The sequence below is a fragment of the Dendropsophus ebraccatus genome, chromosome 1, assembly GCF_027789765.1.
Source record: "Dendropsophus ebraccatus isolate aDenEbr1 chromosome 1, aDenEbr1.pat, whole genome shotgun sequence".
NCBI lineage: Eukaryota > Metazoa > Chordata > Amphibia > Anura > Hylidae > Dendropsophus > Dendropsophus ebraccatus.
Genome location: NC_091454.1, coordinates 21714267 through 21727584, shown reverse-complemented (window position 1 = coordinate 21727584; position 13318 = coordinate 21714267). Strand labels below are relative to the sequence as shown.

Genomic DNA, 13318 nt, shown 5'->3' with positions numbered 1-13318 from the left:
GCCTACTACATAGGGGATACTACATACTAGGGTGCAGAGGGGAACTACCCAGGGGCTTACCTACGGGGGATTACCAACAATCTTGTCCTCACTTTGGGTGTGGTATGGCAGCTCAGTTCTTTTGAAGTGAATGAAGGTTATACCACACACAACCTAGGGTCAAGGTGACACTGCTTTTTCAAGTAGGTAGCTATATTTTTTCTAATTTACAATCCTGGATAACCCCCTTAAAGCGTTTTTTTAATGTAATTTATTGAGGTACTCTCCGCACTGCTTGTTTGTTTTAACAAAATTTTTGTATTCTATATTATTCTGGAGCCAATCTTGTGCCATTCCTCTCTTATCCCTCCTGGAAAGGATTGAATAAATTGACAAGTGGGTGTTTCAATAAACCCAATGTGATTTTCCATGAAATCCCTTTGACCCCTAATAATAAAATGATGCATCCCCAGCGCAGTGTCGGACTGGGCCCACCAGAGGAAATGATCCTGGGGGCTCACCAATGAAGAACCAGTGAGAAACAACATGGCAGTCAGAGTTTTTGCAGGTTCTAAAGCTGGGGGCCCACCGGAGGGGGCAGTGTCGGACTGGTTGGCCAGTCCGACACTGCCCCCACCCCATATATAAGATCTACACAGCTCACCCATTTTGCCTCACTTCGCGTTTCAAAAATATCATTGTCAGCCTTCCTTCTTCAAGCCGCCCGGCAGATGTCCCTGATGTAATAATTAATACATTACAATAACATTAAACCAACAAGCTTAACCACCGAGTACGTGAGACGGTACCGAGCAGCAGCAACTATTTAAATGGGACCGATGAAGCTTTAAATTTATTCCTGGCGCCAAAATTTTTGCTCCCCTGACGGGTTCTGTGCGGATCTCCCTGGATCGCTCAAATTCCATATCAATTATCGGTGTGAAAAGACAATGTTAGCATTACAGTTTGCTAAATAAGCAAGAGAGAACACATAATTTGTCACCGAGAGAAGCAAAGGTGCCAGCGCTTGGCTGATTTTAGTTCCTACCGAAATGCATAAATAAGTGAAATTTCAGCAGTCTCGTACATCACTGCTCTGGTCTTTTTTTTTTTTAACCATGCTCCTGCCTGGAAGATTTATTTACAGCATTGGTCTATTATGAGCACAAGAGAATATGATGTAAGCAATAATCTTGTAGATGTAGCAGAGCTGAGGATTCTAGAGGATTGGCAATCAGGACAAATACAGTAGATGTAGGCATCTTCTATGGTAACATGAATGTTCATACTCTGTTCAGGCAAAAAGTACACTACGACATACTCACATTTAGTTTAAAGGAGAAGTCTGGCAAAAAATTTTATTAAAGTATTGTGTTGCCCCCCAAAAGTTATACAAATCACCAATATACACTTATTACGGAAAATGCTTATAAAGTGCTTTTTTTCCCTGCACTCACTACTGCATCAAGGCTTCACTTCCTGGATAACATGGTGATGTCACTTCCTGGATAACATGGTGATGTCACTTCCTGGATAACATGGTGATGTCACTTCCTGGTTAACATGGTGATGTCACTTCCTGGATAGAATGGTGATGTCACAACCCGACTCCCAGAGCTGTGCGTATATAGGTATCATACATATAGGCCCCACCTTTAACGAGAACGAGGATCTCCTCGAAAGCAGGTGGCCGGAAGGTGAAAACAGCTGTATGGACTGTTCATACTTTACATAGAGTTTGAAGGAATTGCATAAACAGTGAAGTACTTATAATAGTTTTGGGCTTCCTGACGACCACCAGGTTGGAGAGGGCGGGTGACCTTTGTTCTTGAGATAGACACTCTGAAACCCACATCTTTCCGACATTTGTTCTGTGGATATGCCATAAATGTCAGTATAGGAATATCTCCTTAAAGGGATTATCGAGGATTAGAACAGCTACTTTCTTACAAAAACAGCTCCTTCCCTCTCCTCAGGTTATGTGTGGTATTACAATTCAGCTCCATTCGCTCTGAACCCCACACCCAAACTGAGGACAAGAATGGTGCTGTTTCTGAAAGGAAGCGGCAATGTTTTTCTAACCCTAGACAATCCCTTTAACAATTGGATAGGCTATACAAGCTACTTCTGCTTCCATTGTATCAGCGCAATATGGGCGACTATTATAGTTGTGCGATGCCCTGGCCCCTGGGGGCCACTTCCGCAGTGCTGGTGTTATGAGCGGGCAATGACCGGGGCAGCTGCAGGGTGTATACTTGTCACGGTATAGGCCTGAGGGCAGCACAGCTGTAGGGCCGGTCTGAGGAATCTGCGGGTGATGATGGGCATGCGATTCTTCGCTGCACTTAGTCAGGGCACCAGTTAGTGGACACCAATGCCAGGGTTCAGTAACAGCGGTTTTATTATAGATGAAGTAACTAGTAGCAACAGTTCTGTCCGGATGCAACCGGGTATATAGCAGGCTTTGACAAATAAAGCAGGAGTGGTGCTGCATAGGCTGTGAGAATACGTGCCGGATGATGGGAGTAGGAGTATGAGAGAAATAGCGTTGCTGGGTGGATTAGCTTGAGAATAATACTTGCTGTGAATCCTTGCAGCGATGAGGAGAGATAATGGAATGACACCCAGATGAGAGAGAAGACTCCGGTCACTTGAGCAGGCAGATACAGCCGAAGACTTGAATACAGCAGCAGAATCAGTCACTCTTCTTATGGTGAAAAGGCTGCAGAGAAGAAGCCCAACTCCTCTGAGGCAGGAGAGGGACGACACACATCCTCCTTGCTTGGAAGCAGGGGGCAGACTAACTTGTTAGGAGGAAGTGGGAGGTCACATGGTTGCTCCTGGCCAGAACTAGTCGGCCATTGGAGGAACCATGGTTACAGGTCACGTGATCAACAGCCTTGCATACCACTGTACACTGTAATAATATACAGGAATACATGAGAATACACATGAGAATGCACATTACCAGAGAATACTAGGGGAAAACCAGCAGCAGTTGCAGTGCAAACACTTACCAGAACAGGCATTGACACCGCAAGAGAAATGGCCATAATAGGAGTAGTAGTCTGCATGTTCTGGGACACTGCATACCTCCCTAGCAAATTTGAGCCGACCTCGGCGAATCTAGAAGGCAGCAAACATGAATAGACTGGACAATCAAACAACAGGAATGAATGATGAGAGTGAGTGTGATGAGGTGTGTGTTTCCCACGCCCAAGGCACAGGTGAGAAGAGAGAGAGGATGAGAAACCCTAGTGGCAGGACTTCACCTAGGGGTGCCTAACGTACTCTGGCGACCAGGTAGCTAGTGCGTGAACCATCTGACGTGTAAGCCAGGACAACATAACTGCTGGCGGGGGACCCTCAATATTCCAGCCAGTTAGACAGTAGGTTTTCTGTTAAATGTGTTACCCTACTGGAGGAGAACGTGAAGACCTGTGTACTATCTTGGCGTGTTTGTGAAATGTCTTGGATACCTGGAAGAGAAAAGAACAAAATAATAAAAGCAAACATACATGGGGGCCCCTTACATACCGGTCAATCATACAACACAATTACTCAATAGGCCAAACACACGAAAGGGTATCCAAGGTGCAATATGTATGGACCAGTGTGAATATTAGGTAAGACTATGTGTGATAACTACTGCGTTGGGACAAGACAGAGGTAAACAAATACTGGAAACAAACGGAAGGGAAACACAAGGGACAACAAATACTGCGAGGTCTTGAGGAGAACTGGCTCACATGAATCTGAATGAAAATCTGAGAAATCTGAATGAAAATCTGAGAAAAATCTGCATACGAACTGGCTCAACTAAATCTTTCCAGCTATAGATATGATAATACACAATAATGAGACTGGATGAGAAAATACACTCCTACATAAACTGGACTTTCTCTGAGGTATATGTAAACTGACTTCTCTTACTCAGAGGAGGAGCTATCTGACTTTGACACTGGAAAATATACTGTTTTACAAAAGAGGCACTCTACTCTGAGGCAATCTATGTAACCTTGTGCTTACTCAGAGGAGGAAATACAAAGACTTCGATAACACTGGAATGCAATAGTAGAATAAGTGCAATAATGAAATAAGTGCAATAATACCCTGTGTGGAACACACAATCACAGGAAAGTGCATTAGGAAGGAATGGGTTAAGTGTCTCTGTTAGGTAGAGTCTCTTTTAGGCAATTAGACATCGTCCATGTAAAAGGCTCTGGGACAGGCACTAGAGAACCTTTTGTTATTGTAAGTGTCCATCAGCTCATGGCTGGTTAGTACAGGGAACTTGGTCAGGAGAACCAGGCACGAACCTTGAACGTTGCATACACTAGAATGGTGAAACAGTTAAGGACTCTGGTCTCTGTAGCGAAGTGGAGGAATTCCTCTGGTAGAGCGCTCAGACCGTCTCAGCGGAGGATCCTCTTCAACAGTGATTGGTGCAGGTACAGGTGGAAGATCACGCCCAGTGTCTGGTTGTAGAGCTGGAGTTGTTGGAGGCACAATTGGAAGTGGAGGGGCCACTGGAATGTGTACAGGGACCGCTGGATAGCCTATGGCCATGAGGAACGGTTCAACTTGGAACATTTCTTCCAGAGAGAGAGGTTTAGCTGGAGCTGCTGGGGGAGCCGGAGGTGTGGATGCAGGTACCGGACACGGTGCTGTAAGGCCCTGTAGGTCCTCCTTAGTGCAACGTTTTATCCTATTCCGGTGCACCGTCTGCGGGGCTAGCCCTGGTTTTTTTACTTCATACACATCAGTCTCTGGGTAAGGGATAGAAGAGATGACATAGGGCTCAGGCTCCCAAAGGCTTTCAAGTTTGTGAGAGCGATGATATTTCTTTAGCCAAACTTTATCTCCCACTTGTAGTGGTGTGGCATTCGCCCTTTGGTTGTAGGCATCCTCTTGGCGCTGCTGAGCTTCCCCCATCCTCCGGTCAACAATTTCCCGGGCATCCTGGATTCTCCTCTGATGCTCCCGAACCCAGTCAGTTTCAGGTAGGGGGTTGAAGGTGTCAGGAGCTTGGACTCCCAGAGCACGGTCCTGAGGAAGTTGGCCTTGGCGGCCGAACATCAGGTAGAACGGGGAGTAGCCAGTGGAACAATGAGTGGTATTGTTATAGATCTCCACTAGTTCATCCAACAAGTGGGGCCACTCTACTCTCTTCGTCACTGAAGCCGTTCGGAGCATGTTGATAAAGACCTGGTTAACTTTTTCACACAGACCATTCCCTTGAGGGTGATAGGCCGTGGTACGGAGCTTCTTACATTCATGGTAGGCACACAGCTCCTGGAAAAGTTGCGACTCGAAGGCCGGTCCCCGGTCCGTCAGCAGAGACTCTGGGCACCCATAGTGCTTTACATACTCCTTGTAAAAAGTAAGGGCGGTGGTCTTGGCGGTCAAGTCCCTGACAGGTACCACGACTACCCACTTGGAGTAATGGTCGACCATGGTGAGGGCGTAGGTATACCCGCATCTTGTAGGGACCAGCTTCACATGGTCCAGGGCGACTAGCTGATTCGGCCGGTGGGAGGTGATTGGATGCAAAGGGGCCCTGACTTCTCTTCCCCCAGCTTTGGAGATATTACAGGCAGGGCACTCGGCACACCAGTTCTCGATGTCAGCCCTCATCCCGATCCAGTAGAACCGCTGTCGGATAGTGGCCTCCGTCTTGTGTACCCCGAAATGACCGGACCGGTCATGGTAGGCATCTAGCACCATCTTAGCGTCTCGTCGGGGAATGAGGATCTGGTGGCACCTCTCCCCGGAGACCGGGTCAAGAGAGTTCCGCAGGATCAGTCCCTTCTGTAGGAAGAGCCTCTTTCTTTGCCTCCAGAGTCGCCTTAGCTCGACATCAGGATAGGGCCTCTTTATCCGCATGGGGACCCGACCAGTAGAGAGGTAGTCATAGATCTCCCCCAGGATGCGGGACTCTTCCTGGATGGTCTGCCACCTGGCCAAGTCTTGCGGGGCCCTAGGTGGAGGCGAAGGCGTTTCAGGCCTAGCTGCATCAATAGCACTCTGGGTAGCGAACCTTTGGTAGAAGGGAGGCATTTCTACATCTTCCCAATCGCTGTCCTCTGGGGCCTCTTCGCCCTTGGGTAGTCGGGACAGGAGGTCTGCATTGACATTAGCCTTGCCACTGCGGTACTTAATTTCAAACTGGAAATTGGCCAGTCGAGAAGCCCACCGCTGTTCCAGGGCGCCCAGCCGAGCAGTGTTGAGATGCGCCAACGGGTTGTTATCCGTATAGATGGTAACAGGGGTGGCAGCCAGGTAGTCCTTGAACTTTTCGGTGACGGCCCACACTAGGGCTAGTAACTCCAACTTGAAGGAGCTATAATTGTTGTCGTTCTTTTCAGCGCCCCGAAGACTCCGGCTGGCATAAGCTACAACTCTCTCTTGGCCATCTTGAACCTGGGACAGCACAGCTCCCAGGCCTTGGAAGCTGGCGTCCGTGTAGAGCCGGAAAGGAAGGTTATAGTCCGGGTAGGCCAGGATAGGAGGCGTAGTCAACAGGCGTTTCAGGGTTTGAAAGGCAATCTCCTGCCGTTCGGACCACTCGACGGGGAGCCGTCGGTTGTAGCTTTCTCGAGGGCAACCCCGGAGTAACTCATTGAGGGGCTCAGCCACTTGGGCAAAGTGGGGAATGAAGCGGCGGTAATAGCCGGCAAATCCCAGAAAACTTCTCACCTCCTTGACTGTCTTAGGGGTATCCCAGTGTTCCACAGCCGAGATCTTCTCTGGATCGGGTTGTATCCCCTCAGCACTCACAACATGCCCCAGATAGTTCACTTGGGGTTTGAGAAGGTGGCACTTGGAAGGCTTGATTTTCAGGCCGTGATCGATTAGGACCTGGAACACTTCAGCCAGATGATGGACGTGATCTTCGTAGGTACGTGAATAGACAATCACATCATCTAGGTAGAGCAGGACACTCTGAAAGTTGAGATGGCCGAGACACCTTTCCATCAACCGCTGGAAGGTAGCGGGGGCGTTGCACAGACCGAAGGGCATGCTGGTGAATTCAAAGAGCCCCATGGGGGTGGTGAAGGCCGTCTTCTCACGGTCTTCGGGTGCCATGGGCACCTGCCAGTACCCACTGGTGAGGTCCAAGGTGGAGAAGTAGGCGGCTGACCCCAAAGCAGCAATAGACTCTTCGATCCGGGGCAAAGGATAGGCATCCTTGTGGGTGATTGTGTTTATCTTCCTATAATCCACGCAGAACCGGATGTTACCGTCTTTCTTTTTCACAAGGACAATAGGGGCAGCCCACGGACTCTGACTTTCTTGGATAACGTTAGAGTCTTTCATCTCCTTGAGCAGTTTCTTGACCTGCTGATAGTTGGCAGGGGGGATTGGCCGATGTTTCTCTTTGATAGGCAAATGGTCCCCAGTGTTGATCCGATGCTGGACCAGATTGGTCTTTCCGAAATCGAGAGAGTGTTTGCTGAAGGCCTCGTGATACCTTTTGGCCACCTTGAGGATGCCGTGGAGGTATTCAAGTGGGGTATTGGCATCGCCAATATGGAGCTCGTCCCACCAAGGGGCGAGAGCCCTGTTTGAGTCCCTTTGAGTGCCACGGATGGATCTCTGATAGGCAATGGTCTCCTCACAGACGATGTCCTCAGGATCGAGTTGGTATAGCATGGCCACGGTGGTGAACTTGGGTAGGTCAGCTGGGGAGTCTCCAAGGTTCACCAGACGGACAGGGACCTGACCATTGGAGACGGTCACCAGGCTTCTAGCGGCCCTGACAAGAGGTTGCCCCTCAATTTCAATAGCATCCAGAAGGGCCACATAGTCAGCATTGTTAAGGCCCGGACGGACCCTGCACCAGATGAGGAACTCACTGTTAGCTGGGATGATGATCGGACGAGCATCTCTAGTGCGGACACGGCAGATTTCTCCTCGAGGATTGGCAAACTTCCGCTGAGCGGTGAGCACTTTAATGGTCTTCTGGACGGCTTGCCTGTACTGAGGAGAAGCACAAGACATAGAGGCATTCAAGGCATCCAACACTTCAGTGAATACATGACGGATAATATTCATGCCTAATACCACGGTCCTACTATCTCCCTGAGCCTCAGTAACAATGATACCCTGACGTGCTAGCTCTTGCTTCCCTATGCAGACAGTGGGTTCCCAGTAACCTAGTTGCACAATAGGACGACCATTACTAGCAATAAGTTTCAGACGGTATTTCTCAACTGGACCTAGGGTTCTCAGATCCCAATGTTCTTCAAACACATGCCTCGGGATAGTGGTAACCTGGGAACCTGTATCTACCAGAGCCTCCAGGGGGACTCCGTCCACCCAGAGAGTCACATGCGGGCATTGTGAGAGGAACCTTGAGAACCACTGTGCTTCCTGCGGGCCTGGATCTCGACCTCCTGGGTATTGGCCCTCGGACCCAAGGGTAGCCCCGTTTAACTGATAGCATTGGGAGCGGTAGTGTCCATGTCGCCTACAGTGGCGGCAATAGGGGCGCTCAGGGGATCTAAGTCTCTGTGGAGGAGGCCGATCGGGAACTGCATACTCAGGGCAGGGGTCCTGTGGTGGTGGAGGTGTTGGATAGGCCCCTTGTAGCCCCCTTAGGGCTTGGCAGAGAGAGTCAACCACTTGCGTAAGGAGAGCAGGGATCGCTGGTGAGCTAGCCGGGATAGACTGTTGGGCAGCTTGTATAGCGGAAACCGGCTGAACCATATTGGGCACTGGAGGTGAGGGTATAGATCCCACCGGGTCCGGGCAATCTGAACCTGGAGTACAGCCGGCACAGGGATTGTCAATGCCAACCACCCTCAGAGCCAGAGTCTTGAAGTCCAGGAAAGGCATTGTAGGGTTTTGGGCAGCTAGCATACGCAGTTGGCTCTGGATGAGTCTAGAGTCCACCCCCTCTATGAAGCGGTCAGTGATCATACTCTCCACAGCCGAGGGGGCTATGGTATCAACCTGTCTCAGGGCCCGGTAGGCAGATTGGAGGGCTAGTGCATAGTCTCTGAGGGTCTCACCTGGCCTTTGTCGTCGGTCATAAAACTTAAGGCGGACCTCCGTGGGTGACTGTACCTCAAATTCTTTACTCAGCCGGGCCAGGATCTGTTGTACATTAGCTTTCTCCGTAGCTGGCCACGACCGCACCTCCTCTGCAGCGGGACCCTCAAGTTGTCCTAGCAGCAACTGCACCTGCTGAGTGGGAGAGAGTGAGACAAGTTCAAGGGTGCGGGAAATTTTTTCCTTGAAATCAGCCAACGTGTGGGGTTCCCCTTTATAACTGGGAAGATTGTTGGGCCCAATGAAGAACGGGACCGCTGCGGTAGCCATAGCAACGGGAGCCGCGGGAAGTCTTCGCCGGGCCATCGGCGGACTGCCGGACCCGTCAGAGTCACTGTGATGGCCGGTGGACATGATGAGGGGTTCTGGTGTAAGGCGTCTGGAAGAAAGCAGAGGTGAGGAGAGCTTGCGGGAACAGCAGGCACCGATAGGCAGGGTGTCCGGGACCGGAGAGGGATAGGGCGGAAGTCAGCACCAACACTTCCGGCGGTCCGGGCACAATCTCCTTCCCTCCTGCAACAGAGGCTTGGATACTGCAGAGTCGGGGCGGAGCTTGAGTGGAGCGCGCGCGAAGACAGTGCGTCACAAGCTGACTTGACCCCTTAGCAGGCCGCAGCGCAGCAATAGCAGAGTCTCTGAGGATGATGAGGGGTAGCAGTACAGTTCTGGGGACACTGACAGTTGGCACAACACAGTCTGTATCCTGTTCGTGACGCCAAAAATGCGATGCCCTGGCCCCTGGGGGCCACTTCCGCAGTGCTGGTGTTATGAGCGGGCAATGACCGGGGCAGCTGCAGGGTGTATACTTGTCACGGTATAGGCCTGAGGGCAGCACAGCTGTAGGGCCGGTCTGAGGAATCTGCGGGTGATGATGGGCATGCGATTCTTCGCTGCACTTAGTCAGGGCACCAGTTAGTGGACACCAATGCCAGGGTTCAGTAACAGCGGTTTTATTATAGATGAAGTAACTAGTAGCAACAGTTCTGTCCGGATGCAACCGGGTATATAGCAGGCTTTGACAAATAAAGCAGGAGTGGTGCTGCATAGGCTGTGAGAATACGTGCCGGATGATGGGAGTAGGAGTATGAGAGAAATAGCGTTGCTGGGTGGATTAGCTTGAGAATAATACTTGCTGTGAATCCTTGCAGCGATGAGGAGAGATAATGGAATGACACCCAGATGAGAGAGAAGACTCCGGTCACTTGAGCAGGCAGATACAGCCGAAGACTTGAATACAGCAGCAGAATCAGTCACTCTTCTTATGGTGAAAAGGCTGCAGAGAAGAAGCCCAACTCCTCTGAGGCAGGAGAGGGACGACACACATCCTCCTTGCTTGGAAGCAGGGGGCAGACTAACTTGTTAGGAGGAAGTGGGAGGTCACATGGTTGCTCCTGGCCAGAACTAGTCGGCCATTGGAGGAACCATGGTTACAGGTCACGTGATCAACAGCCTTGCATACCACTGTACACTGTAATAATATACAGGAATACATGAGAATACACATGAGAATGCACATTACCAGAGAATACTAGGGGAAAACCAGCAGCAGTTGCAGTGCAAACACTTACCAGAACAGGCATTGACACCGCAAGAGAAATGGCCATAATAGGAGTAGTAGTCTGCATGTTCTGGGACACTGCAGTTGCAATTCACGGGCACAATGACCTGAACTAATAGCATCATAGGGATCTCACATGAAAGAAAACCTGTGAAGCCATTGACAGCGGGGCCAATGGAGATTGATGGAGGATTGTGCTGTGAAGGGCTCTGCATCCCCCGTGTTTTATAAATTGGTATTCTCGTTTTTACATAGTACTGCTGGTAAACCTGCTGCTATATGTTTACCATCGGTATATACAGTATTCTATGTACTTATATAACATCAGGGGCTTTATATAATATAATATTTTGTACTTTTAATAAGATTTTTTATTTTTTTTTACATTAGTAAACTATCACACAAAGACCCTGTACTTAAATCTCCACATACAGCGGAAGTGGAACCTTGAATGGAGGGGATCCGCAAAACACATACACAATGGTCTGCATAGCATCTCATGGTTACCATGGAAACAGCCAGAGTCAAGGTTGAGGCCTACACTTTAATGAACAAAGTGCGTAATTATGCAACAATGGATAGAAATTAAATGTATGGAGCCCAGAAAACATGGACTGCACCATTGTACTGCATGGGCGGAGGGAGAAAATGCTACCGGACAATACAATAGATGGGATATAGATTATACAGTGCTCATAGACCTCAGACTCCCTGCTACACTACTCTGTCTACTCTTAGGCTCCTAAATATTAATTTTGTCTGTTTTTAATAGGATTTTTTTTTCCTTTTTATGAGAGTAATATTTAATTTCATTGACAGGGAAATCCACCCATCCCCTCCTCATCAGTGTTATGGTTGAAGGTGTGGATCTGCTGGACCACGGCAAGCGATGGACTAAGCCACACTAGGGAGCAGAGTCCAAGGGGGCCGCTGGTCTTCACCAGAACCCACCTCAAGGCAGGTTGGGCTTGCTACTCTTGGTTGGTTGGCTAGCTTGCGGTGGTGGGCAGGGTGCAGCACTGTAGACAGGACGCAACTAGGAAAAGCAACAGGGAACGGAGGCAGTAAACAGGCTGAAAACACAGACCGTAAGCATGGTCAGAAACGCGGGCTGTGACAGTCAAGACATAGAACATTAACCCTCTCCCGCTGCCACACTGTAAAATGTCACTGCAGCCTATGCCTGATGCTGCAGTGATGTTAATTTTACGATCCAGGATGACACAGGCGCAGGAGCTGCGCCTGTGTCATCCGCGGCGGGTCCCGGTTATCAGTGATAGCTAGAGACCTGGCGCAACTCCGGTGCTGAGAGTTAACCATATAGATACTGCGGTCAGCACAACCACAGCATCTATAGGGCTTTTGACAGAGAATTCTTCCTTTACAGAGGGTGAATTCTCTGTCTGGTGTCCATCGGGGATCTGCGAAGTAATCACAGAGCCCCGATGGTAGCCATGGAAACTGGAAGCCTCAGGCTACCGATTTCCTGCTTACGGAGGCCAGAGGGGGGGGGGGAGAAGGGAAGGCGGGGCGCACGCCCATGAGCTCTTTCCCCTCCCCTTTCTCCCCTGCCGCTGTCACAAGATTGTAACAGCGGCAGGGGACAGAGAACAGGGGGAAGACATAGGGACATCAGCTTATGGGAATATTATGATCCCATAAGCTGATGTCCTAAAACGACCTGGGCATTGAGGAATAAATGACTCCAGGTTGTGAAAGGGTTAAGATAAAGGAATAATCGGGATTAGTAAACAGCCTATGGCTGTATCCATGTTTTTGCTGGACTCCCTAGGGTTGCATCCAACTTCTTCAGCCCTGCTAATGCTGAACGGCTTGAGTTGCACTCATCTCTAATTCAGAGCTTTAGGGGAATTTTACAGCAATTAGTAAAATCCCCTACAGCGCCACCACAGGGGAAATATAGCATTACACTGTTAAAATCTAGCACTAGATCACTGGTAGCAGACCTGCCGCCCTCCTGCTTTGGTAAAACTACAATTCCAATTCTGCCTGGGCAGCCAAAACTTTGCAGCAGCTGGAAGGCCACGAGTTCTGACTGCTATAAAGTTATATTAAGGATTTGCGTGGACATTCACTTTAAGGCTGGCCTGTGCCTGAGGCTTATATGTCTCCCAGGGTCTGACTTACGTCTCCACTGATGTAAGCCAAGATCCCCATTAATGTCTAATTGTGCATGTGAAAATGGATCTAAAATGTTTCAGTAGAAATGATGGCACCAGGAGCCCTCACATCCTGCAGAAAGGCACGACCCACGTGGCGTAGACCGTATCACATCATTTGCTCCATCCATTCATTTTACGTGGCTGTCTCCCCCCCCTCATTCCCGTCCCTACAGTGCTGTGGTGAAATATATTTTGGGCTGCAAGCATCGGGACAGTAAAACCGGCAAACAGCTGTTTCTATCGTTCATGCTCCATTAAATGTTAAACTGTAATACAACGTCGATATCTTATTAAAAAGCAAAAAAAACTGATCAGGCGGGATATTTTTTACCCAAGACTTACTAGGAAAATAGACAGAAAGGGCTAAGTTGTTGAGTGCCAAGCTCTTAAAGGGGATGTCCATTTTTATATTACTTTTGTACTACTCAATCACACAATACTAGAAAAATTACTCCTGTCTTTTATTCATTGCAATGCCCTCCGTAGAGTATTAGTCCCACTCAGATTCTTGTAGGTTGGAGGACTCTATTACAGATACTGG

General features: G+C 49.2%; 1 protein-coding gene across 6 annotated transcripts in view; it reads left to right on the top strand.

Annotated features, from left to right (window-relative positions):
- Nucleotides 1-13318, top strand: part of SGCD (sarcoglycan delta) — a 474695-nt gene that overhangs the window by 379501 nt on the left and 81876 nt on the right. The window lies entirely within an intron of this gene.